At 38.8% G+C, this 25,025-nt stretch overlaps 1 long non-coding RNA gene across 2 annotated transcripts; it reads right to left on the bottom strand.

The window, feature by feature from the left end:
* Positions 1–12,017: 12,017 nt before the first annotated feature.
* LOC147798612 (uncharacterized) lies at positions 12,018–18,790 on the bottom strand. Of its 2 annotated transcripts, none has more exons than XR_015426043.1 (3): positions 18,606–18,790; positions 12,436–12,550; positions 12,018–12,107 (listed from the first exon to the last, which is right to left on the bottom strand). It is a non-coding gene; the product is annotated as an uncharacterized LOC147798612 (long non-coding RNA). The 2 variants fall into 2 exon arrangements; XR_015426042.1 differs by lacking the exon at positions 18,606–18,790 and adding an exon at positions 12,879–13,043.
* Between the last annotated feature and the right edge of the window lie 6,235 nt (positions 18,791–25,025).

The raw sequence follows: 25,025 nt of genomic DNA, 5'->3' as shown, positions 1-25,025 counted from the left end.
AAACGACAGAGGGCGCTATTTGTATTGCGCAATCAAATGCCGGATTCGGCAAGATTAAGGAACATGAACCCTCCATCGCATTATTATCGTCCGTGTCATGACCCCCTGGCCCTCAACAAAACCTCCCTTATATGAATTAATGTTGTTGCTGTTGCTGCTTCTTTTTTCGCGTAATGCCATTCTGTTCCTCAGCTTCATGGAGAAAATTATCCTCGGACACACAGTTTCACACTGTCTTTCTTCATCTTCTGTTTTGACTTATAGCGTCACTGAAAAATACCCGTGGTCAATAAAAACTAAAAACAGAGAAAAACAAAATTTTGAAACGGGAAAACAAAGCCTAGTTATGCACCAGTGCAATCATGGTGCCAGTTCGCTCAGGAATACATATGGTATTTATCTTCTTTGTCGATAATTCTATTTGTGGGGGTATGTTAATCTTGGGAAACGTTGAGACTGTGATTAAATTGGGAATGTCATTTATCAAACAACACATATCCCTTCAAATGGCAGAAAGATTCTTATAACACTGGTTTTCAATTTAAGCTGAAAAGTCTCACTGTACCTTTCAAAATGCAACAATTTAAAAAATCCATCTGTTTCGAAAGTGGCTCTATCTCCAATGGCTGGAGTTTATTATAATTATAGTCATTTGCTCTGCATTGAAAACGCAAGGTAGACGATTTTCGAGGGCTAGTAAAAATACACTGACGACAAAAAGGCATTAAAACAATAAAATGAAGTCAGGTCTGAACATTAAAAAGAAATTGTACTTTAAACTTTCCTTTTAAATATAAAATAAATTTCAGTAGCGTGGGCACTGAACCTCAAAGTTGCATTGTTCTTTGTACAAAACTGCTAGATTTGTTTTGTTTTGTTTATTTATTTATGGGGGGGCTGTCGTAAAGTTTTGTTTCTCTGGTGATAATATAAATTTTTTGTGATCCCACGGGATTTTTACAATAAGACAGGCCATAATCAGGAAGCATCATGGAAATATTTCTATAAATCCCGACTTAGGACTGAGTTTCCAGTTCGGTTCACAAAAAGCCCCAAATTGCGGGCCTATTTTGGAACGAGGCGGGCGGCTATATCATAAATGAGCACTTAGTTTTACTGTTTTGGGGGGAATATGACATTGAAACAAAAGTAATCTTCTAGCCATAATCTTGAAATTTCATTGAAAAACGGAGGCCAAACTCTTCACGAGAGTCAACAGGCGGCGCTATTTCGGTCCGATTTTGCACTGTTTTCTATAGGCGCGTGTTGGAGTAGTACAACCTTACAGCCCTAACGACTGCTACTTGACAAAATGTATTAATTTCGGCTAAAAAGGATGTGGGTTGGTATGGTGTACACTGTAAGTTCTCCTGGCATTGTTTAATACAATCTGTCACGTTTCAGTAACTTTATGGATACTTTTTTATTACAGAAACTCTGGCAATACTTTTGGACTACTCGTGTCTTGACTGGAAATGCATTCCTATGCTGTCCGGTATGCCTTTTCACGACCATTGGGACACATCCACTCTGGCACGCATTATATTCAACTAAATGAAGGTCTTCGATGTGCGTCAGTATATGCTTGCGCAGTTGGACTACCAAACTGGCTAGTTCCCCTAGATCAAGCTCATCAAAATATAAAGCTATTTCCCTTTCATAATAGCTGAAGGTGGAAAGTTTGCGACGACAGTGTTTATACTCCTAGAATCAATGAATAAAAAAACAAAACGAAAACAAATTAGCCATTGCGCAGTTTCACCTCTTCATTTCCCCATCGACCATTTTCAGACTATTGCTGCGGGGATATAGGAGACATTTCTACGCGGGAGGTGGGCCAACAACTTGTGGAAAAAGGCAGATTTGCTGTGAATTAGTTAGAATTAGTTCATCGACTCCAGATCTGCACAAGTCTGCACAATTCGATAAAAAAAATCATGTAGTATTTCTGAAGATACCACAATTGAGAGATATGGACCATCTTCAGGCTTTTTGTGCCTGGAATTAGGGAGCAATCTCGGCTGAGGAATTTGGCCAGAATTACAAAAAGCACCTACCACCAGCGCAACAATTTCCGATTTCTTTGCCGATATCCCACTAACTACACCAAATATGGATATGAAACCCACACAATTCGATAGAGGATAATATTACGTCTCTGATGGTACTAGCACTGCCGCAATATGATCCACTTTGAGGCTTTTTAGGCCGATATTTAAGGAGCCATCTCTTCGCAGGAAGTTGGGCCAGCAAGGTGTGGACAAACGCAGAATTTTAACAGCAAACAACAGGGCATAAACTTCCAATTTCTTTTGCCGATATCTCACGAACTACAGCAAACATGGCTTTGAAATTAAATTGTGAGATAAAGTAGCACATGAGCTTTCCGATGATACCAGAATTGCCATTTCTGGACCATTTTCTTACTATTTATCCGGGGAAACTGGGGGCTATATCTACGCAAAAGGTGGGCCAACAAGATGTGGACAATGGCAGATTTGCTGTGATATAGCTAGCATTTATGCGTAGACAAATGAGAAATCGGACAAAAATAGCAAGCAGTACGACAAAGACTCCTTCTTCCGAGGACCATTTCTGAACTAAATCAAATATTGATATGAAACTTACATCGATGGAAAGAGGAACACTCGCTCTTTCAGATGCCATCAGGATTGGCAGATTAGAACATTTTTCAGGTCTTTTATGCTGCAACATAGAGAGCCATCACTGCGTGGGAAGGAACCTGTCATGGAAAGAGACAATGGAAGAGCACAAAATTAGCAAGTAGTTCGACAAGAACTTATGCCTTGTTCTGCCAATAATTTCCCTACTAAGACAAATATGGATATGAAACTTACATCAATGGATAGAAGAACATTCGCCCGTTTAGACGCCACCAGGACTGGCAGATTTGGACAATTTTCAGGTCTTTTGTGCTGCAACAGAGAGAGCAATCATTGCTCAGGGAGGAACCTGTAATGGAAAGAGGCAATGGAATAGCAAAAAATTAGCAAGTAGTTCGACAAGAACGTATGCATTCTTCTGCATATAATTTCCTAAGTAAGACAAATATGGATATGAAACGTACATCAATGTATAGAGGACCAATCACCCTTTCAGATGCCACCAAGATTGCCTGATTTGGACAATTTTCAGGTCTTTTATGCTTCAACATAGAGAGCCATCATTGCGCGGGAAGGGACAAAGGAATTGCACAAAATTAGCAAGCAGCAGGACAACAACCAAAGCCTTCTTCTTACGATAATTTCCCAACTAAAGGAAATATGGATATGAAACTTACATAAATGAATAGGGGAACATTCGCCCTTTCAGTAGCCACAAGGACTGCCAGATTTGGACAATTTTCAGGTCTTTTATGCTGCAACATAGAGAGCCATCATTGCGCGGGAAGGGACACGGGAATTGCACAAAATTAGCAAGCAGCAGGACAACAACCAAAGCCTTCTTCTTACGATAATTTCCCAACTAAAGCATATATGGATATGAAACTTACATCAATATATAGAGGCCCAATCACCCTTTCAGTAGCCACAAAGACTGCCAGATTTGGACAATTTTCAGGTCTTTTAAGCTGCAACATAGAGAGCCATCATTGCGCAGGAAGGAACCTGGAATGGAAAGAGGCAATGGAATAGCAAAAAATTAGCAAGTAGTTTGACAAGAACGTATGCCTTCTTCTGCATATAATTTCATAAGTAAACCAAATATGGATATGAAACTTACATCAATATAAAGAGGACTAATCTACCTTTCAGATGCCACTAAGATTGCCTAATTTGGACAATTTTTAGGCCTTTTATGCTGCAACAGAGAGAGCCATCATTGCTCAGGAAGGAATCTGTAATGGAAAGAGGCAATTGAATAGCACAAAATTAGCAAGTAGTTTGACAAGAACGTATGCCTTCTTCTGCATATAATTTCCTAAGTAAAGAAATATGGATATGAAACTTACATTAATATATAGAGGAGCACTCGCCCTTTCAGATGCCACCAAGATTGCCTGATTTGGACAATTTTCAGGTCTTTTATGCTTCAACATAGAGAGCCATCGTTGCGTGGGAAAGGACACGGGAATTGCACAAAATTAGCAAGCAGCAGGACAACAACCAAAGCCTTCTTCTTACGATAATTTCCCGACTGAACCAAGTATGGATATGAAACTTACATAAATGAATAGGGGAACATTTGCCCTTTCAGTAGCCACAAGGACTGCCAGATTTGGACAATTTTCAGGTATTTTACGCTGCAACATAGAGAGCCATCATTGCGCAGGAAGGAACCTGTAATGGAAAAAGGCAATTGAATAGCACAAAATTAGCAAGTAGTTTGACAAGAACGTTTGCCTTCTTCTGCATATAATTTTATAAGTAAACCAAATATGGATATGAAACTTACATCAATATAAAGAGGACTAATCTACCTTTCAGATGCCACATGGATTGCCTGATTTGGACAATTTTCAGGCCTTTTATGCTGCAACAGAGAGAGCCATCATTCCTCAGGAAGGAATCTGTAATGGAAAGAGGCAATTGAATAGCACTAAAATAGCAAGTATTTCAACAAGAACGTAAGCCTTCTTCTGCATATAATTTCCTAAGTAAAAGAAATATGGATATGAAACTTACATCAATATAAAGAGGACAAATCTGTCCTTCAGATGCCACATGGATTGCCTGATTTGGACAATTTTCAGGCCTTTTATGCTTCAACAGAGAGCGCCATCATTGCACGGAAAGGGACATGGGAATTGCACAAAAGTAGCAAGCAGCAGGACAACAACCAATGCCTTCTTCTTGCGATGATATCCCAACTAAAGCATATATGGATATGAAACTAACATCAATATATAGAGGCCCAATCACCCTTTCAGATGCCACAAAGATTGCCTAATTTGGACAATTTTTAGGCCTTTTATGTTGCAACAGAGAGAGCCATCATCGCTCAGGAAGGAATCTATAATGGAAAGAGGCAATTGAATAGCACAAAAATAGCAAGTATTTCAACAAGAACGTAAGTCTTCTTCTGCATATAATTTCCTCAGTAAAAGAAATATGGATATGAAACTTTCATCAATATATAGAGGAACACTCGCACTTTAAGATGCCACCAAGATTGCCTGATTTGGACAATTTTCAGTTCTTTTATGCTGCAACAGAGAGAGCCATCATTGCGCAGGAAGGAACCTGGAATGGAAAGAGGCAATGGAATAGCAAAAAATTAGCAAGTAGTTCAACAAGAACGTATGCCTTTTTATGCATATAGTTTCCTAAGTAAAACAAATATGGATATGAAACTTACATCAATATATAGAAAAACACTCGCCCTTTCAGATGCCACATGGATTGCCTGATTTGGACAATTTTCAGGTCTTTTATGCTTCAACATAGAGAGCCATCATTGCGCGGGAAAGGACACGGGAATTGCACAAAATAAGCAAGCAGCAGGACAACAACCAAAGCCTTCTTCTTACGATGATTTCCCAACTAAAGCATATATGGATATGAAACTAACATCAATATATAGAGGCCTAATCACCCTTTCAGATGCCACAAAGATTGCCTAATTTGGACAATTTTCAGTTCTTCTATGTTGCAACAGAGAGAGCCATCATTGCTCAGGAAGGAATCTGTAATGGAAAGAGGCAATGGAATAGCACAAAAATAGCAAGTATTTCAACAAGAACGTAAGTCTTCTTCTGCATATAATTTCCTCAGTAAAAGAAATATGGATATGAAACTTTCATCAATATATAGAGGAACACTCGCCCTTTCAGATGCCACCAAGATTGCCTGATTTGGACAATTTTCAGGTCTTTTATGCTGCAACATAGAGAGCCATCATTGCGCAGGAAGGAACCTGTAATGGAAAGAGGCAATGGAATAGCACAAAATTAGCAAGTAGTTCAACAAGAACGTATGCCTTTTTATGCATATAATTTCCTAAGTAAAACAAATATGGATATGAAACTTACATCAATATATAGAAGAACACTCGCCCTTTCAGATGCCACCAAGATTGCCTGATTTGGACAATTTTCAGGTCTTTTATGCTTCAACATAGAGAGCCATCATTGCGCGGGAAAGGACACGGGAATTGCACAAAATTAGCAAGCAGCAGGACAACAACCAAAGCCTTCTTCTTACGATGATTTCCCAACTAAAGCATATATGGATATGAAACTAACATCAATATATAGAGGCCCAACCACCCTTTCAGATGCCACAAAGATTGCCTAATTTGGACAATTTTCAGTTCTTTTATGTTGCAACAGAGAGAGCCATCATTGCTCAGGAAGGAATCTGTAATGGAAAGAGGCAATGGAATAGCACAAAATTAGCAAGTAGTTCAACAAGAACGTATGCCTTTTTATGCATATAATTTCCTAAGTAAAACAAATATGGATATGAAACTTACATCAATATATAGAGGAACACTCGCCCTTTCAGATGCCACCAAGATTGCCTGATTTGGACAATTTTCAGGTCTTTTATGCTTCAACATAGAGAGCCATCATTGCGCGGGAAGGGACACGGGAATTGCACAAAATTAGCAAGCAGCAGGACAACAACCAAAGCCTTCTTCTTACGATAATTTCCCAACTAAAGGAAATATGGATATGAAACTTACATCAATGAATAGGGGAACATTTGCCCTTTAAGTAGCCACAAAAACTGCCAGATTTGAACAATTTTCAGGTCCTTTGTGCTGCAACAGAGCGAGCCATCATTTCGCAGGAAGGAACCTGTAATGGAAAGAGGCAATGGAATAACACAAAATTAGCAAGTAGTTCAACAAGAACTTATGCCTTCTTCTGCATATAATTTCCTAAGTAAAAGAAATGTGGATATGAAACTTATATCAATATATAGAGGACAAATCGACCTTTCAGATGCCACCAAGATTGCCTGATTTGGACAAGTTTCAGGTCTTTTATGCTGCAACATAGAGAGCCATCATTGCGCGGGAAGGGACACGGGAATTGCACAAAATTAGCAAGCAGCAGGACAACAACCAAAGCCTTCTTCTTACGATAATTTCCCAACTAAAGCATATATGGATATGAAACTAACATCAATATAAAGAGGACCAATCTACCTTTCAGATGCCACCAAGATTGCCTGATTTGGACAATTTTCAGGCCTTTTATGCTGCAACATAGAGAGCCATCATTGCGCAGGAAGGGACACGGGAATTGCACAAAATTAGCAAGCAGCAGGACAACAACCAAAGCCTTCTTCTTACGATAACTTCCCAATTGAAGGAAGTATGGATATGAAACTTACATAAATGAATCGGGGAACATTCGCCCTTTAATAAGCCACAAGGACTGCCAGATTTTGACAATTTTCAGGTCTTTTATGCTGCAACATAGAGAGCCATCATTGCTCAGGAAGGAACCTGTAATGGAGAGAGCAATGGAAAAGCACAAAATTAGCAAGTAGTTTGACAAGAACGCATGCCTTCTTCTGCATATAATTTCCTAAGTAAAACAAATATTGATATGAAACTTATATCAATATATAGAGGAACACTCGCCCTTTCAGATGCCACCAAGATTGCCTGATTTGGACAAATTTCAGGTCTTTTATGCTGCAACATAGAGAGCCATCATTGTGCAGAAAGGGACACGGGAATTGCACAAAATTAGCAAGCAGCAGGACAACAACCAAAGCCTTCTTCTTACGATGATATCCGAACTAAAGCATATATGGATATGAAACTAACATCAATATATAGAGGCCCAATCCCCCTTTCAGATGCCACAAAGATTGCCTGATTTGGACAATTTTTAGGCCTTTTATGTTGCAACAGAGAGAGCCATCATTGTTCAGGAAGGAATCTGTAATGGAAAGAGGCAATTGAATAGCACAAAATTAGCAATTACTTTGACAAGAACGTTTGCCTTTTTATACATATAATTTCCTATGTAAAACAAATATGGATATGAAACTTACATCAATATAAAGAGGAACACTTGCCCTTTTAGATGCCACAAAGATTGCCTGATTTGGACAATTTTCAGGTATTTTATGCTTCAACATAGAGAGCCATCATTGCGCGGGAAAGGACACGGGAAACGTACAAAATTAGCAAGCAGCAGGACAACAACCAAAGCCTTCTTCTTACGATAATTTCCCAACTAAAGCATATATGGATATGAAACTAACATCAATATATAGAGGACCAATCTACCTTTCAGGAGCCACCAAGATTGCCTGATTTGGACAATTTTCAGGCCTTTTATGCTTCAACATAGAGAGCCATCATTGCGCGGGAAGGGACACGGGAGTTGCACAATATTAGCAAGCAGGAGGACAACAACCAATGCCTTCTTCTTACGATAATTTCCCAACTAGTTCAAAAAAAACGTATGCCTTTTTATGCATATAATTTCCTAAGTAAAACAAATATGGATATGAAACTTACATCAATGAATAGGGGAACATTCGCCCTTTCTGTAGCCACAAGGACTGCCAGATTTGGACAATTTTCAGGTCCTTTGTGCTGCAACAGAGAGAGCCATCATTTCGCAGGAAGGAACCTGTAATGGAAAGAGGCAATGGAATAACACAAAATTAGCAAGTAGTTTGACAAGAACGTATGCCTTCTTCTGCATATAATTTCCTAAGTAAAACAAATATGGATATGAAACTTACATCAATGTATAGAGGACCAATCTACCTTTCAGATGCCACTAAGATTGCCTGATTTGGACAATTTTCAGGTCTTTTATGCTTCAACATAGAGAGCCATCATTGCGCGGGAAGGGACAAAGGAATTGCACAAAATTAGCAAGCAGCAGGACAACAACCAAAGCCTTCTTCTTACGGTAATTTCCCAACTAAAGCATATATGGATATGAAACTCACATCAATATATAGAGGCCTAATCACCCTTTCAGATGCCACAAAGATTGCCTAATTTGGACAATTTTCAGTTCTTCTATGTTGCAACAGAGAGAGCCATCATTGCTCAGGAAGGAATCTGTAATGGAAAGAGGCAATGGAATAGCACAAAAATAGCAAGTATTTCAACAAGAACGTAAGTCTTCTTCTGCATATAATTTCCTCAGTAAAAGAAATATGGATATGAAACTTTCATCAATATATAGAGGAACACTCGCACTTTAAGATGCCACCAAGATTGCCTGATTTGGACAATTTTCAGTTCTTTTATGCTGCAACAGAGAGAGCCATCATTGCGCAGGAAGGAACCTGGAATGGAAAGAGGCAATGGAATACCACAAAATTAGCAAGTAGTTCGACAAGAACGTATGCCTTCTTTTGCATATAATTTCCTAAGTAAAACAAATATGGATATGAAACTTATGTCAATGTATAGAGGACCAATCACCCTTTAGGTTGCCACTAAGATTGCCTGATTTCGACAATTTTTAGGCCTTTTATGCTGCAACATAGAGAGCCAGCATTGCGCAGAAAGGGACAAGGGAATTGAACAAAATTAGCAAGCAGCAGGACAACAACCAAAGCCTTCTTCTTACGATGATTTCCCAAATAAAGCATATATGGTTATGAAACTTACATCAATATATAGAGGACCAATCACCCTTTCAGATGTAACAAAGATTGTCTTATTTGGACAAGTTTCAGGTCTTTTATGCTGCAACATAGAGAGCCATCATTGCGCAGGAAGGGACACGGGAATTGCACAAAATTTGCAAGCAGCAGGACAACAACCAAAGCCTTCTTCTTACGATAATTTCCCAACTAAAGCATATATGGATATGAAACTAACATCAATATAAAGAGGACCAATCTACCTTTCAGATGCCACCAAGATTGCCTGATTTGGACAATTTTCAGGCCTTTTATGCTGCAACATAGAGAGCCATCATTGCGCGGGAAGGGACACGGGAATTGCACAAAATTAGCAAGCAGCAGGACAACAACCAAAGCCTTCTTCTTACAATAACTTCCCAATCGAAGGAAGTATGGATATGAAACTTACATAAACGAATAGGGGAACATTTGCCCTTTCAGTAGCCACAAAAACTGCCAGATTTGAACAATTTTCAGGTCCTTTGTGCTGCAACAGAGCGAGCCATCATTTCGCAGGAGGGAACCTGTAATGGAAAGAGGCAATGGAATAACACAAAATTAGCAAGGAGTTTGACAAGGACTTATGCCTTCTTCTGCATATAATTTCCTAAGTATAACAAAAATGGATATGAAACTTACATCAATATATAAAAGAAAACTCGCCCTTTCAGATGCCACCAAGATTGCCTGATTTCGACAAATTTCAGGTCTATTATGCTGCAACATAGAGAGCCATCATTGCGCGGGAAGGGACACGGGAATAGCACAAAATTAGCAAGCAGCAGGACAACAACCAAAGCCTTCTTCTTACGATAATTTCCCAACTAAAGGAAATATGGATATGAAACTAACATCAATATATAGAGGCCCAATCCCCCTTTCAGATGCCACAAAGATTGCCTGATTTGGACAATTTTTAGGCCTTTTATGTTGCAACAGAGAGAGCCATCATTGTTCAGGAAGGAATCTGTAATGGAAAGAGGCAATTGAATAGCACAAAATTAGCAATTACTTTGACAAGAACGTTTGCCTTTTTATACATATAATTTCCTATGTAAAACAAATATGGATATGAAACTTACATCAATATAAAGAGGAACACTTGCCCTTTTAGATGCCACAAAGATTGCCTGATTTGGACAATTTTCAGGTATTTTATGCTTCAACATAGAGAGCCATCATTGCGCGGGAAAGGACACGGGAAACGTACAAAATTAGCAAGCAGCAGGACAACAACCAAAGCCTTCTTCTTACGATAATTTCCCAACTAAAGCATATATGGATATGAAACTAACATCAATATAAAGAGGACCAATCTACCTTTCAGATGCCACCAAGATTGCCTGATTTGGACAATTTTCAGGCCTTTTATGCTGCAACATAGAGAGCCATCATTGCACGGGAAGGGACACGGGAATTGCACAAAGTTAGCAAGCAGGAGGACAACAACCAAAGCCTTCTTCTTACGATAATTTCCCGAATGAAGCAAGTATGGATATGAAACTTACATAAATGAATAGGGGAACATTCGCCCTATCAGCAGCCACAACGACTACCAGATTTGGAGAATTTTCAGGTCTTTTATGTTGCAACAAAGAGAGCCATCATTGCGCAGGAAGGAACCTGTAATGGAAAGAGGCAATGGAATAGCACAAAATTAGCACGTAGTTCAAAAAGAACGTATGCCTTTTTATGCATATAATTTCCTAAGTAAAACAAATATGGATATGAAACTTACATCAATATATAGAGAAACATTCGCCCTTTCAGTAGCCACAAGGACTGCCAGATTTGGACAATTTTCAGGTCTTTTACGCTGCAACATAGAGAGCCATCATTGCGCAGGAAGGAACCTGTAATGGAAAGAGGCAATGGAATAGCACAAAATTAGCAAGTAGTTTGACAAGAACGTATGCCTTCTTCTGCATATAATTTCCTAAGTAAAACAAATATGGATATGAAACTTACATCAATATAAAGAGGACTAATCTACCTTTCAGATGCCACATGGATTGCCTGATTTGGACAATTTTCAGGCCTTTTATGCTTCAACAGAGAGCGCCATCATTGCACGGAAAGGGACATGGGAATTGCACAAAAGTAGCAAGCAGCAGGACAACAACCAATGCCTTCTTCTTGCGATGATATCCCAACTAAAGCATATATGGATATGAAACTAACATCAATATATAGAGGCCCAATCACCCTTTCAGATGCCACAAAGATTGCCTAATTTGGACAATTTTTAGGCCTTTTATGTTGCAACAGAGAGAGCCATCATCGCTCAGGAAGGAATCTATAATGGAAAGAGGCAATTGAATAGCACAAAAATAGCAAGTATTTCAACAAGAACGTAAGTCTTCTTCTGCATATAATTTCCTCAGTAAAAAAAATATAGATATGAAACTTTCATCAATATATAGAGGAACACTCGCACTTTAAGATGCCACCAAGATTGCCTGATTTGGACAATTTTCAGTTCTTTTATGCTGCAACAGAGAGAGCCATCATTGCGCAGGAAGGAACCTGGAATGGAAAGAGGCAATGGAATAGCAAAAAATTAGCAAGTAGTTCAACAAGAACGTATGCCTTTTTATGCATATAGTTTCCTAAGTAAAACAAATATGGATATGAAACTTACATCAATATATAGAAAAACACTCGCCCTTTCAGATGCCACCAAGATTGCCTGATTTGGACAATTTTCAGGTCTTTTATGCTTCAACATAGAGAGCCATCATTGCGCGGGAAAGGACACGGGAATTGCACAAAATAAGCAAGCAGCAGGACAACAACCAAAGCCTTCTTCTTACGATAATTTCCCAACTAAAGGAAATATGGATATGAAACTTACATCAATGAATAGGGGAACATTTGCCCTTTAAGTAGCCACAAAAACTGCCAGATTTGAACAATTTTCAGGTCCTTTGTGCTGCAACAGAGCGAGCCATCATTTCGCAGGAAGGAACCTGTAATGGAAAGAGGCAATGGAATAACACAAAATTAGCAAGTAGTTCAACAAGAACTTATGCCTTCTTCTGCATATAATTTCCTAAGTAAAAGAAATATGGATATGAAACTTACATCAATATAAAGAGGACCAATCTACTTTTCAGATGCCACCAAGATTGCCTGATTTGGACAATTTTCAGGCCTTTTATACTTCAACATAGAGAGCCATCATTGCGCAGGAAGGGACACGGGAATTGCACAAAATTAGCAAGCAGCAGGACAACAACCAAAGCCTTCTTCTTAGGATAACTTCCCAATTGAAGGAAGTATGGATATGAAACTTACATAAATCAATAGGAGAACATTCGCCCTTTAATTAGCCACAAGGACTGCCAGATTTCGACAATTTTCAGGTCTTTTATGCTGCAACTTAGAGAGCCATCATTGCTCAGGAAGGAATCCGTAATGGAAAGAGGCAATGGAATAGCACAAAATTAGCAAGTAGTTTGACAACAACGTATGCCTTCTTCTGCATATAATTTCCTAAGTAAAACAAATATGGATGTGAAACTTATATCAATATAAAGAGGAACACTAGCCCTTTCAGATGCCACCAAGATTGCCTGATTTGGACAAATTTCAGGTCTTTTATGCTGCAACATAGAGAGCCATCATTGCGCGGGAAGGGACACGGGAATTGCACAAAATTAGCAAGCAGCAGGACAACAACCAAAGCCTTCTTCTTACGATGATTTCCCAACTAAAGCATATATGGATATGAAACTTATATCAATATATAGAGGACCAATCACCCTTTCAGATGTAACAAAGATTGCCTTATTTGGACAATTTTTAGGTCTTTTATATTGCAACAGAGAGAGCCATCATTGCTCAGGAAGGAATCTGAAATGGAAAGAGGCAATTAAATAGCACAAAAATAGCAAGTATTTCAACAAGAACGTAAGCCTTCTTCTGCATATAATTTCCTAAGTAAAAAAATATGGATATGAAACTTATATCAATATGTAGAGGACAAATCGACCTTTCAGATGCCACCAAGATTGCCTGATTTGGACAATTTTCAGGCCTTTTATGCTGCAACATAGAGAGCCATCATTGCGCGGGAAGGGACACGGGAATTGCACAAAATTAGCAAGCAGCAGGACAACAACCAAAGCCTTCTTCTTACGATAATTTCCCGACTGAACCAAGTATGGATATGAAACTTACATCAATAATTGGGGGAACATTTGCCCTTTAATTAGCCACAAGGACTGCCAGATTTCGACAATTTTCAGGGCTTTTATGTTGCAACATACAGAGCCATCATTGCGCAGGAAAGAGCCTGTAATGTAAAGAAGCAATGGAATAGCACAAAATTAGCAAGTAGTTTGACAAGAACGTATGCCTTCTTCTGCATATAATTTCCTAAGTAAAAGTAATATGGATATGAAACTTACATCAATATATAGAGGAACACTCGCCCTTTCAGATGCCACCAAGATTGCCTGATTTCGACAAATTTCAGGTCTATTATGCTGCAACATAGAGAGCCATCATTGCGCGGGAAGGGACACGAGAATTGCACAAAATTAGCAAGCAGCAGGACAACAACCAAAGCCTTCTTCTTACGATAATTTCCCGACTGAACCAAGTATGGATATGAAACTTACATAAATGAATAGGGGAACATTCACCCTTTCAGTAGCCACAAAGACTGCCAGATTTGGACAATTTTCAGGTCTTTTATGCTGCAACATAGAAAGCCATCATTGCGCAGGAAAGAGCCTGTAATGTAAAGAAGCAATGGAATAGCACAAAATTAGCAAGTAGTTCAACAAGAACGTATGCCTTTTTATGCATATAATTTCCTAAGTAAAAAAAATATGGATATGAAACTTACATCAATATATAGAGGAACACTCGCCCTTTCAGATGCCACCAAGATTGCCTGATTTCGACAAATTTCAGGTCTATTATGCTGCAACATAGAGAGCCATCATTGCGCGGGAAGGGACACGGGAATTGCACAAAATTAGCAAGCAGCAGGACAACAACCAAAGCCTTCTTCTTACGATAATTTCCCAACTAAAGCATATATGGATATGAAACTAACATCAATATATAGAGGCCAAATCACCCTTTCAGATGCCACAAAGATTGCCTAATTTGGACAATTTTTAGGCCTTTTATGTTGCAACAGAGAGAGCCATCATTGCTCAGGAAGGAATCTGTAATGGAAAGAGGCAATGGAATAGCACAAAAATAGGAAGTATTTCAACAAGAACGTAAGGCTTTTTATGCATATACTTTCCTAAGTAAAACAAATATGGATATGAAACTTACATCAATATATACAGGAACACTCGCCCTTTCTGATGCCACCAAGATTGCCTGATTTGGACAATTTTCAGGCCTTTTATGCTTCAACATAGAGAGCCATCATTGCGCGGGAAGGGACACTGGAATTGCACAAAATTAGCATGCAGCAGGGCAACAACCAAAGCCTTCTTCTTAGGATAACTTCCCAATTGAAGGAAGTATGGATATGAAACTTACATCAATAATTGGGGGAACATTTGCCCTTTAATTAGCCACAAGGACTGCCAGATTTCGACAATTTTCAGGGCTTTTATGTTGCAACATACAGAGCCATCATTGCTCAGGAAGGAATCTGTAATGGAAAGAGGCAATGGAATAGCACAAAATTAGCAAGTAGTTTGACAAGAACGTATGCCTTCTTCTGCATATAATTTCATAACTAAACCAAATATGGATATGAAACTTACATCAATATAAAGAGGACTAATCTACCTTTCAGTAGCCACAAAGACTGCCAGATTTGGACAATTCTTAGGTCTTTTATGTTGCAACAGAGAGAGCCATCATTGCTCTGGAAGGACTCCGTAATGGAAAGAGGCAATGGAAAAGCACAAAATTAGCAAGTAGTTTGACAAGAACGTATGCCTTCTTCTGCATATAATTTCCTAAGTAAACAAAATATAGATATGAAACTTACATCAATATATAGAGGACCAATCACCCTTTCAGATGCCACCAAGATTGCCTGATTTGGACAATTTTCAGGTCTTTTATGCTTCAACATAGAGAGCCATCATTGTGCGGGAAAGGACACGGGAAACGTACAAAATTAGCAAGCAGCAGGACAACAACCAAAGCCTTCTTCTTACGATAATTTCCCAACTAAAGCATATATGGATATGAAACTTACATCAATAATTGGGCGAACATTTGCCCTTTAATTAGCCACAAGGACTGCCAGATTTCGAAAATTTTCAGGGCTTTTATATTGCAACAGAGAGAGCCATCATTGCTCATGAAGGAACCTGTAATGGAAAGAGGCAGTGGAATAGCACAAAATTAGCAAGTACTTTGACAAGAACGTTTGCCTTTTTATACATATAATTTCTTAAGTAAAAGAAATGTGGATATGAAACTTATATCAATATAGAGAGGACAAATCGACCTTTCAAATGCCACCAAGATTGCCTGATTTGGACACGTTTCAGGACTTTTATGCTGCAATATAGAGAGCCATCATTGCGCAGGATTGACACGCGAATTGCACAAAATTAGCAAGCAGCAGGACAACAACAAAAGCCTTCTTCTTACGGTAATTTCCCAACTAAAGCATATATGGATATGAAACTCACATCAATATAACGAGGACCAATCTACCTTTCAGATGCCACCAAGATTGCCTGATTTGGACAATTTTCAGGCCTTTTATGCTTCAACATAGAGAGCCATCATTGCGCGGGAAGGGACACGGGAATTGCACAAAATTAGCAAGCAGGAGGACAACAACCAAAGCCTTCTTCTTACGATAATTTCCCGACTGAACCAAGTATGGATATGAAACTTACATAACTAAATAGGCAAACATTCGCCCTTTCAGTAGCCACAAAGACTGCCAGATTTGGACAATTTTCAGGTCTTTTATGCTGCAACATAGAAAGCCATCATTGCGCAGGAAAGAGCCTGTAATGTAAAGAAGCAATGGAATAGCACAAAATTAGCAAGTAGTTCAACAAGAACGTATGCCTTTTTATGCATATAATTTCCTAAGTAAAACAAATATGGATATGAAACTTACATCAATATATAGAGGAACACTCGCCCTTTCAGATGCCACCAAGATTGCCTGATTTGGACAAGTTTCAGGTCTTTTATGCTGCAACATAGAGAGCCATCATTGCGCAGGAAGGGACACGGGAATTGCACAAAATTAGCAAGCAGCAGGACAACAACCAAAGCCTTCTTCTTACGATAATTTCCCAACTAAAGCATATATGGATATGAAACTAACATCAATATAAAGAGACTGCCAGATTTCGACAATTTTCAGGTCTTTTGTGCTGCAACAGAGCGAGCCATAATTTCGCAGGAAGGAACCTGTAATGTAAAGAAGCAATAGAATAGCACAAAATTAGCAAGTAGATCAACAAGAACGTATGCCTTTTTATGCATATAATTTCCTAAGTAAACAAAATATAGATATGAAACTTACATCAATATATAGAGGACCAATCACCCTTTCAGATGCAACTAAGATTGCCTGATTTGGACAATTTTCAGGCCTTTTATGCTTCAACATAGAGAGCCATCATTGCGCGGGAAGGGACACGGGAGTGGCACAATATTAGCAAGCAGGAGGACAACAACAAAAGCCTTCTTCTTACGGTAATTTCCCAACTAAAGCATATATGGATATGAAACTCACATCAAAATAACGAGGACCAATCTACCTTTCAGATGCCACCAAGATTGCCTGATTTGGACAATTTTCAGGCCTTTTATGTTTCAACATAGAGAGCCATCATTGCGCGGGAAGGGACACGGGAATTGCACAAAATTAGCAAGCAGGAGGAAAACAACCAAAGCCTTCTTCTTACGATAATTTCCCGACTGAACCAAGTATGGATATGAAACTTACATAAATGAATAGTTGAACATTCACCCTTTCAGTAGCCACTAAGATTGCCTGATTTGGACAATTTTCAGGCCTTTTATGCTGCAACATAGAGAGCCATCATTGCGCGGGAAAGAGCCTGTAATGTAAAGAAGCAATAGAATAGCACAAAATTAGCAAGTAGATCAACAAGAACGTATGCCTTTTTATGCATATAATTTCCTAAGTAAACAAAATATAGATATGAAACTTACATCAGTGGATAGAGAAACATTCGCCCTTTCAGTAGCCACAAAGACTGCCAGATTTGGACAATTTTCAGGTCTTTTATGCTGCAACATAGAGAGCCATCATTGCGCAGGAAGGAACCTGTAATGGAAAGAGGCAATGGAATAGCACAAAATTAGCAAGTAGTTTGACAAGAACGTATGCCTTTTTCTGCATATAATTTCATAAGTAAAACAAATATGGATATGAAACTTACATCAATATAAAGAGGACTAATCTACCTTTCAGATGCCACATGGATTGCCTGATTTGGACAATTTTCAGGCCTTTATGCTTCAACATAGAGCGCCATCATTGCACGGAAAGGGACATGGGAATTGCACAAAAGTAGCAAGAAGCAGGACAACAACCAATGCCTTCTTCTTGCGATGATATCCCAACTAAAGCATATATGAATATGAAACTAACATCAGTATATAGAGGCCCAATCACCCTTTCAGATGCCACAAAGATTGCCTAATTTGGACAATTTTTAGGCCTTTTATGTTGCAACAGAGAGAGCCATCATCGCTCAGGAAGGAATCTATAATGGAAAGAGGCAATTAAATAGCACAAAAATAGCAAGTATTTCAACAAGAACGTAAGTCTTCTTCTGCATATAATTTCCTCAGTAAAAGAAATATGGATATGAAACTTTCATCAATATATAGAGGAACACTCGCCCTTTCAGATGCCACCAAGATTGCCTGATTTGGACAATTTTCAGTTCTTTTATGCTGCAACATAGAGAGCCATCATTGCGCGGGAAGGGACACGAGAATTGCACAAAATTAGCAAGCAGCAGGACAACAACCAAAGCCTTCTTCTTACGATGATTTCCCGACTTAAGCAAGTATGGATATGAAACTTACATCAATGAATGGGGGAACATTCGCCCTTTAAGTAGCCACAAAAACTGCCAGATTTGAACAATTTTCAGGTCCTTTGTGCTGCAACAGAGCGAGCCATCATTTCGCAGGAAGGAACCTGTAATGGAAAGAGGCAATGGAATAACACAAAATTAGCAAGTAGTTCAACAAGAACTTATGCCTTCTTCTGCATATAATTTCCTAAGTAAAAGAAATGTGGATATGAAACTAACATCAATATAAAGAGGACCAATCTACCTTTCCGATGCCACCAATATGGCCTGATTTGGACAATTTTCAGGTATTTTATGCTGCAATATAGAGAGCCATCGCGCGGGAAGGGACACGGGAATTGCACAAAATTAGCAAGCAGCAGGACAACAACCAAAGCCTTCTTCTTATGATAATTTCCCAACTAAAAGAAGTATTTATATGAAACTTACATAAATGAATCGGGGAACATTCGCCCTTTAATAAGCCACAAGGACTGCCAGATTTTGACAATTTTCAGGTCTTTTATGCTGCAACTTAGAGAGCCATCATTGCTCAAGAAGGAATCTGTAATGGAAAGAGGCTATGGAATAGCACAAAATTAGCAAGTAGTTTGACAAGAACGTATGCCTTCTTCTGCATATAATTTCCTAAGTAAAAGAAATATGGATGTGAAACTTACATCAATATATAGAAGAACACTAGCCCTTTCAGATGCCACCAAGATTGTCTGATTTGGACAAATTTCAGGTCTTTTATGCTGCAACATAGAGAGCCATCATTGTGCAGAAAGGGACACGGGAATTGCACAAAATTAGCAAGCAGCAGGACAACAACCAAAGCCTTCTTCTTACGATGATATCCCAACTAAAGCATATATGGATATGAAACTAACATCAATATATAGAGGCCCAATCACCCTTTCAGATGCCACAAAGATTGCCTAATTTGGACAATTTTTAGGCCTTTTATGTTGCAACAGAGAGAGCCATCATTGCTCAGGAAGGAATCTGTAATGGAAAGAGGCAATTGAATAGCACAAAAATAGCAAGTATTTCAACAAGAACGTAAGCCTTCTTCTGCATATAATTTCCTAAGTTAAAAAAAATGGATATGGAACTTACATTAATATATAGAGGAGCACTCGCCCTTTCAGATGCCACCAAGATTGCCTGATTTGGACAATTTTCAGGCCTTTTATGCTTCAACATAGAGAGCCACCATTGCACGGGAAGGGACACGGGAATTGCACAAAATTAACATGCAGCAGGACAACAACCAAAGCCTTCTTCTTACGATAATTTCCCGACTGAACCAAGTATGGATATGAAACTTACATCAATAATTGGGGGAACATTTGCCCTTTAATTAGCCACAAGGACTGCCAGATTTCGACAATTTTCAGGGCTTTTATGTTGCAACATACAGAGCCATCATTGCTCAGGAAGGAATCTGTAATGGAAAGAGGCAATGGAATAGCACAAAATTAGCAAGTAGTTTGACAAGAACGTATGCCTTCTTCCGCATATAATTTCCTAAGTAAAGAAATATGGATGTAAAACTTACATCAACATATAGAGGAACACTCGCCCTTTCAGATGCCACCAAGATTGTCTGATTTGGACATATTGCAGATCTTTTATGCTGCAACATAGAGAGCCATCATTACGCGGGAAGGGACACGGGAATTGGACAAAATTAGCAAGCAGCAGGACAACAACCAAAGCCTTCTTCTTACGATAATTTCCCGACTGAACCAAGTATGGATATGAAACTTACATAAATGAATAGGGGAACATTCGCCCTATCAGTAGCAACAACGACTACCAGATTTGGAGAATTTCCAGGTCTTTTATGTTGCAACATAGAGAGCCATCATTGCGCAGGAAGGAACCTGTAATGTAAAGAAGCAATGGAATAGCACAAAATTAGCAAGTAGTTCAACAAGAACGTATGCCTTTTTATGCATATAATTTCCTAAGTAAAAAAAATATGGATATGAAACTTACATCAATATATAGAGGAACACTCGCCCTTTCAGATGCCACATGGATTGCCTGATTTGGACAATTTTCAGGCCTTTTATGCTGCAACATAGAGAGCCATCATTGCGCGGGAAGGGACACGGGAATTGCACAAAATTAGCAAGCAGCAGGACAACAACCAAAGCCTTCTTCTTACGATAATTTCCCGACTGAACCAAGTATGGATATGAAACTTACATCAATAATTGGGCGAACATTTGCCCTTTAATTAGCCACAAAAACTGCCAGATTTGAACAATTTTCAGGTCTTTTATGTTGCAACAGAGAGAGCCATCATTGCTCAGGAAGGAACCTGTAATGGAAAGAGGCAATGGAATAACACAAAATTAGCAAGTAGTTTGACAAGAACGTATGCCTTCTTCTGCATATAATTTCCTAAGTAAAAAAAATATGGATATGAAACTTACATCAATATATAGAGGAACACTCGCCCTTTCAGATGCCACCAAGATTGCCTGATTTCGACAAATTTCAGGTCTATTATGCTGCAACATAGAGAGCCATCATTGCGCGGGAAGGGACACGAGAATTGCACAAAATTAGCAAGCAGCCGGACAACAACCAAAGCCTTCTTCTTACGATAATTTCCCGACTGAACCAAGTATGGATATGAAACTTACATAAATGAATAGGGGAACATTCGCCCTATCAGTAGCAACAACGACTACCAGATTTGGAGAATTTCCAGGTCTTTTATGCTGCAACATAGAAAGCCATCATTGCGCAGGAAAGAGCCTGTAATGTAAAGAAGCAATGGAATAGCACAAAATTAGCAAGTAGTTCAACAAGAACGTATGCCTTTTTATGCATATAATTTCCTAAGTAAAAAAAATATGGATATGAAACTTACATCAATATATAGAGGAACACTCGCCCTTTCAGATGCCACATGGATTGCCTGATTTGGACAATTTTCAGGCCTTTTATGCTTCAACATAAAGAGCCATCATTGCGCGGGAAGGGACACGGGAATTGCACAAAATTAGCAAGCAGCAGGACAACAACTAAAGCCTTCTTCTTACGATGATATCCCAACTAAAGCATATATGGATATGAAACTAACATCAATATATAGCGGCCCAATCACCCTTTCAGATGCCACAAAGATTGCCTAATTTGGACAATTTTTAGGCCTTTTATGTTGCAACAGAGAGAGCCATCATTCCTCAGGAAGGAATCTGTAATGGAAAGAGGCAATGGAATAGCACAAAAATAGGAAGTATTTCAACAAGAACGTAAGGCTTTTTATGCATATACTTTCCTAAGTAAAACAAATATGGATATGAAACTTACATCAATATATACAGGAACACTCGCCCTTTCTGATGCCACCAAGATTGCCTGATTTGGACAATTTTCAGGCCTTTTATGCTTCAACATAGAGAGCCATCATTGCGCGGGAAGGGACACTGGAATTGCACAAAATTAGCATGCAGCAGGGCAACAACCAAAGCCTTCTTCTTAGGATAACTTCCCAATTGAAGGAAGTATGGATATGAAACTTACATCAATAATTGGGGGAACATTTGCCCTTTAATTAGCCACAAGGACTGCCAGATTTCGACAATTTTCAGGGCTTTTATGTTGCAACATACAGAGCCATCATTGCTCAGGAAGGAATCTGTAATGGAAAGAGGCAATGGAATAGCACAAAATTAGCAAGTAGTTTGACAAGAACGTATGCCTTCTTCTGCATATAATTTCATAACTAAACCAAATATGGATATGAAACTTACATCAATATAAAGAGGACTAATCTACCTTTCAGATGCCACTAAGATTGCCTAATTTGGACAATTTTTAGGCCTTTTATGCTGCAACATAGAGAGCCATCATTGCTCAGGAAGGAACCTGTAATGGAGAGAGCAATGGAAAAGCACAAAATTAGCAAGTAGTTTGACAAGAACGCATGCCTTCTTCTGCATATAATTTCCTAAGTAAAGAAATATGGATATGAAACTTACATAAATGAATAGGGGAACATTTGCCCTTTCAGTAGCCACAAAGACTGCCAGATTTGGACAATTCTTAGGTCTTTTATGTTGCAACAGAGAGAGCCATCATTGCTCTGGAAGGACTCCGTAATGGAAAGAGGCAATGGAAAAGCACAAAATTAGCAAGTAGTTTGACAAGAACGTATGCCTTCTTCTGCATATAATTTCCTAAGTAAAAAAAGTGGATATGAAACTTATATCAATATATAGAGGACAAATCGACCTTTCAGATGCCACAAAGACTGCCAGATTTGGACAATTCTTAGGTCTTTTATATTGCAACAGAGAGAGCCATCATTGCTCAGGAAGGAACCTGTAATGGAGAGAGCAATGGAAAAGCACAAAATTAGCAAGTAGTTTGACAAGAACGCATGCCTTCTTCTGCATATAATTTCCTAAGTAAAACAAATATTGATATGAAACTTATATCAATGTATAGAGGACCAATCACCCTTTCAGATGCAACTAAGATTGCCTGATTTGGAAAATTTTCAGGTCTTTTATGCTTCAACATAGAGAGCCATTATTACGCGGGAAGGGAAACGGGAATTGCACAAAATTAGCAAGCAGCAGGACAACAACCAAAGCCTTCTTCTTATGAAAATTTTCCAACTAAAGGAAATATGGATATGAAACTTACATCAATGAATAGGGGGAACATTTGCCCTTTCAGTAGCCACAAGGACTGCCAGATTTGGACAATTTTCAGGTCTTTTATGTTGCAACAGAGAGAGCCATCATTGCTCAGGAAGGAACCTGTAATGGAAAGAGGCAATGGAATAGCACAAAATTAGCAAGTAGTTCAACAAGAACTTATGCCTTTTTATGCATATAATTTCCTAAGTAAACAAAACATAGATATGAAACTTTCATCAATATATAGAGGACCAATCACCCTTTCAGAGGCCACCAAGATTGCCTGATTTGGACAATTTTCAGGTCTTTTATGCTTCAACATAGAGAGCCATTATTACGCGGGAAGGGACACGGGAATTGCACAAAATTAGCAAGCAGGAGGACAACAACCAAAGCCTTCTTCTTACGATAATTTCCCAACTAAAGCATATATGGATATGAAACTCACATCAATATAACGAGGACCAATCTACCTTTCAGATGCCACCAAGATTGCCTGATTTGGACAAGTTTCAGGTCTTTTATGCTGCAACATAGAGAGCCATCATTGCGCGGGAAGGGACACGGGAATTGCACAAAATTAGCAAGCAGGAGGAAAACAACCAAAGCCTTCTTCTTACGATAATTTCCCGACTGAACCAAGTATGGATATGAAACTTACATAAATGAATAGTTGAACATTCACCCTTTCAGTAGCCACTAAGATTGCCTGATTTGGACAATTTTCAGGCCTTTTATGCTGCAACATAGAGAGCCATCATTGCTCAGGAAGGAACCTGTAATGGAAAGAGGCAATGGAATAGCACAAAATTAGCAAGTAGTTCAAAAAGAACGTATGCCTTTTTATGCATATAATTTCCTAAGTAAAACAAATATGGATATGAAACTTACATCAATATATAGAGAAACATTCGCCCTTTCAGTAGCCACAAGGACTGCCAGATTTGGACAATTTTCAGGTCTTTTACGCTGCAACATAGAGAGCCATCATTGCGCAGGAAGGAACCTGTAATGGAAAGAGGCAATTGAATAGCACAAAATTAGCAAGTAGTTTGACAAGAACGTATGCCTTTTTCTGCATATAATTTCATAAGTAAAACAAATATGGATATGAAACTTACATCAATATAAAGAGGACTAATCTACCTTTCAGATGCCACATGGATTGCCTGATTTGGACAATTTTCAGGCCTTTATGCTTCAACATAGAGCGCCATCATTGCACGGAAAGGGACATGGGAATTGCACAAAAGTAGCAAGAAGCAGGACAACAACCAATGCCTTCTTCTTGCGATGATATCCCAACTAAAGCATATATGAATATGAAACTAACATCAATATATAGAGGCCCAATCACCCTTTCAGTAGCCACTAAGATTGCCTGATTTGGACAATTTTCAGGCCTTTTATGTTGCAACATAGAGAGCCATCATTGCGTGGGAAGGAATCTGAAATGGAAAGAGGCAATTAAATAGCACAAAAATAGCAAGTATTTCAACAAGAACGTAAGCCTTCTTCTGCATATATAATTTCCAGAGTAAAAGAAATATGGATATGAAACTTTCATCAATATATAGAGGAACACTCGCCCTTTCAGATGCCACCAAGATTGCCTGATTTGGACAATTTTCAGGTCTTTTATGCTGCAACATAGAGAGCCATCATTGCGCGGGAAGGGACACGGGAATTGCACAAAATTAGCAAGCAGCAGGACAACAACCAAAGCCTTCTTCTTACGATAATTTCCCGACTGAAGC

This window comes from Acanthaster planci, linkage group LG07, assembly GCF_054643075.1.
Source record: "Acanthaster planci isolate LZ-2023a linkage group LG07, COTS_SCS, whole genome shotgun sequence".
NCBI lineage: Eukaryota > Metazoa > Echinodermata > Asteroidea > Valvatida > Acanthasteridae > Acanthaster > Acanthaster planci.
The sequence above is the reverse complement of the archived record's forward strand: the minus strand, read 5'-3'. Positions and strand labels throughout refer to the sequence as shown.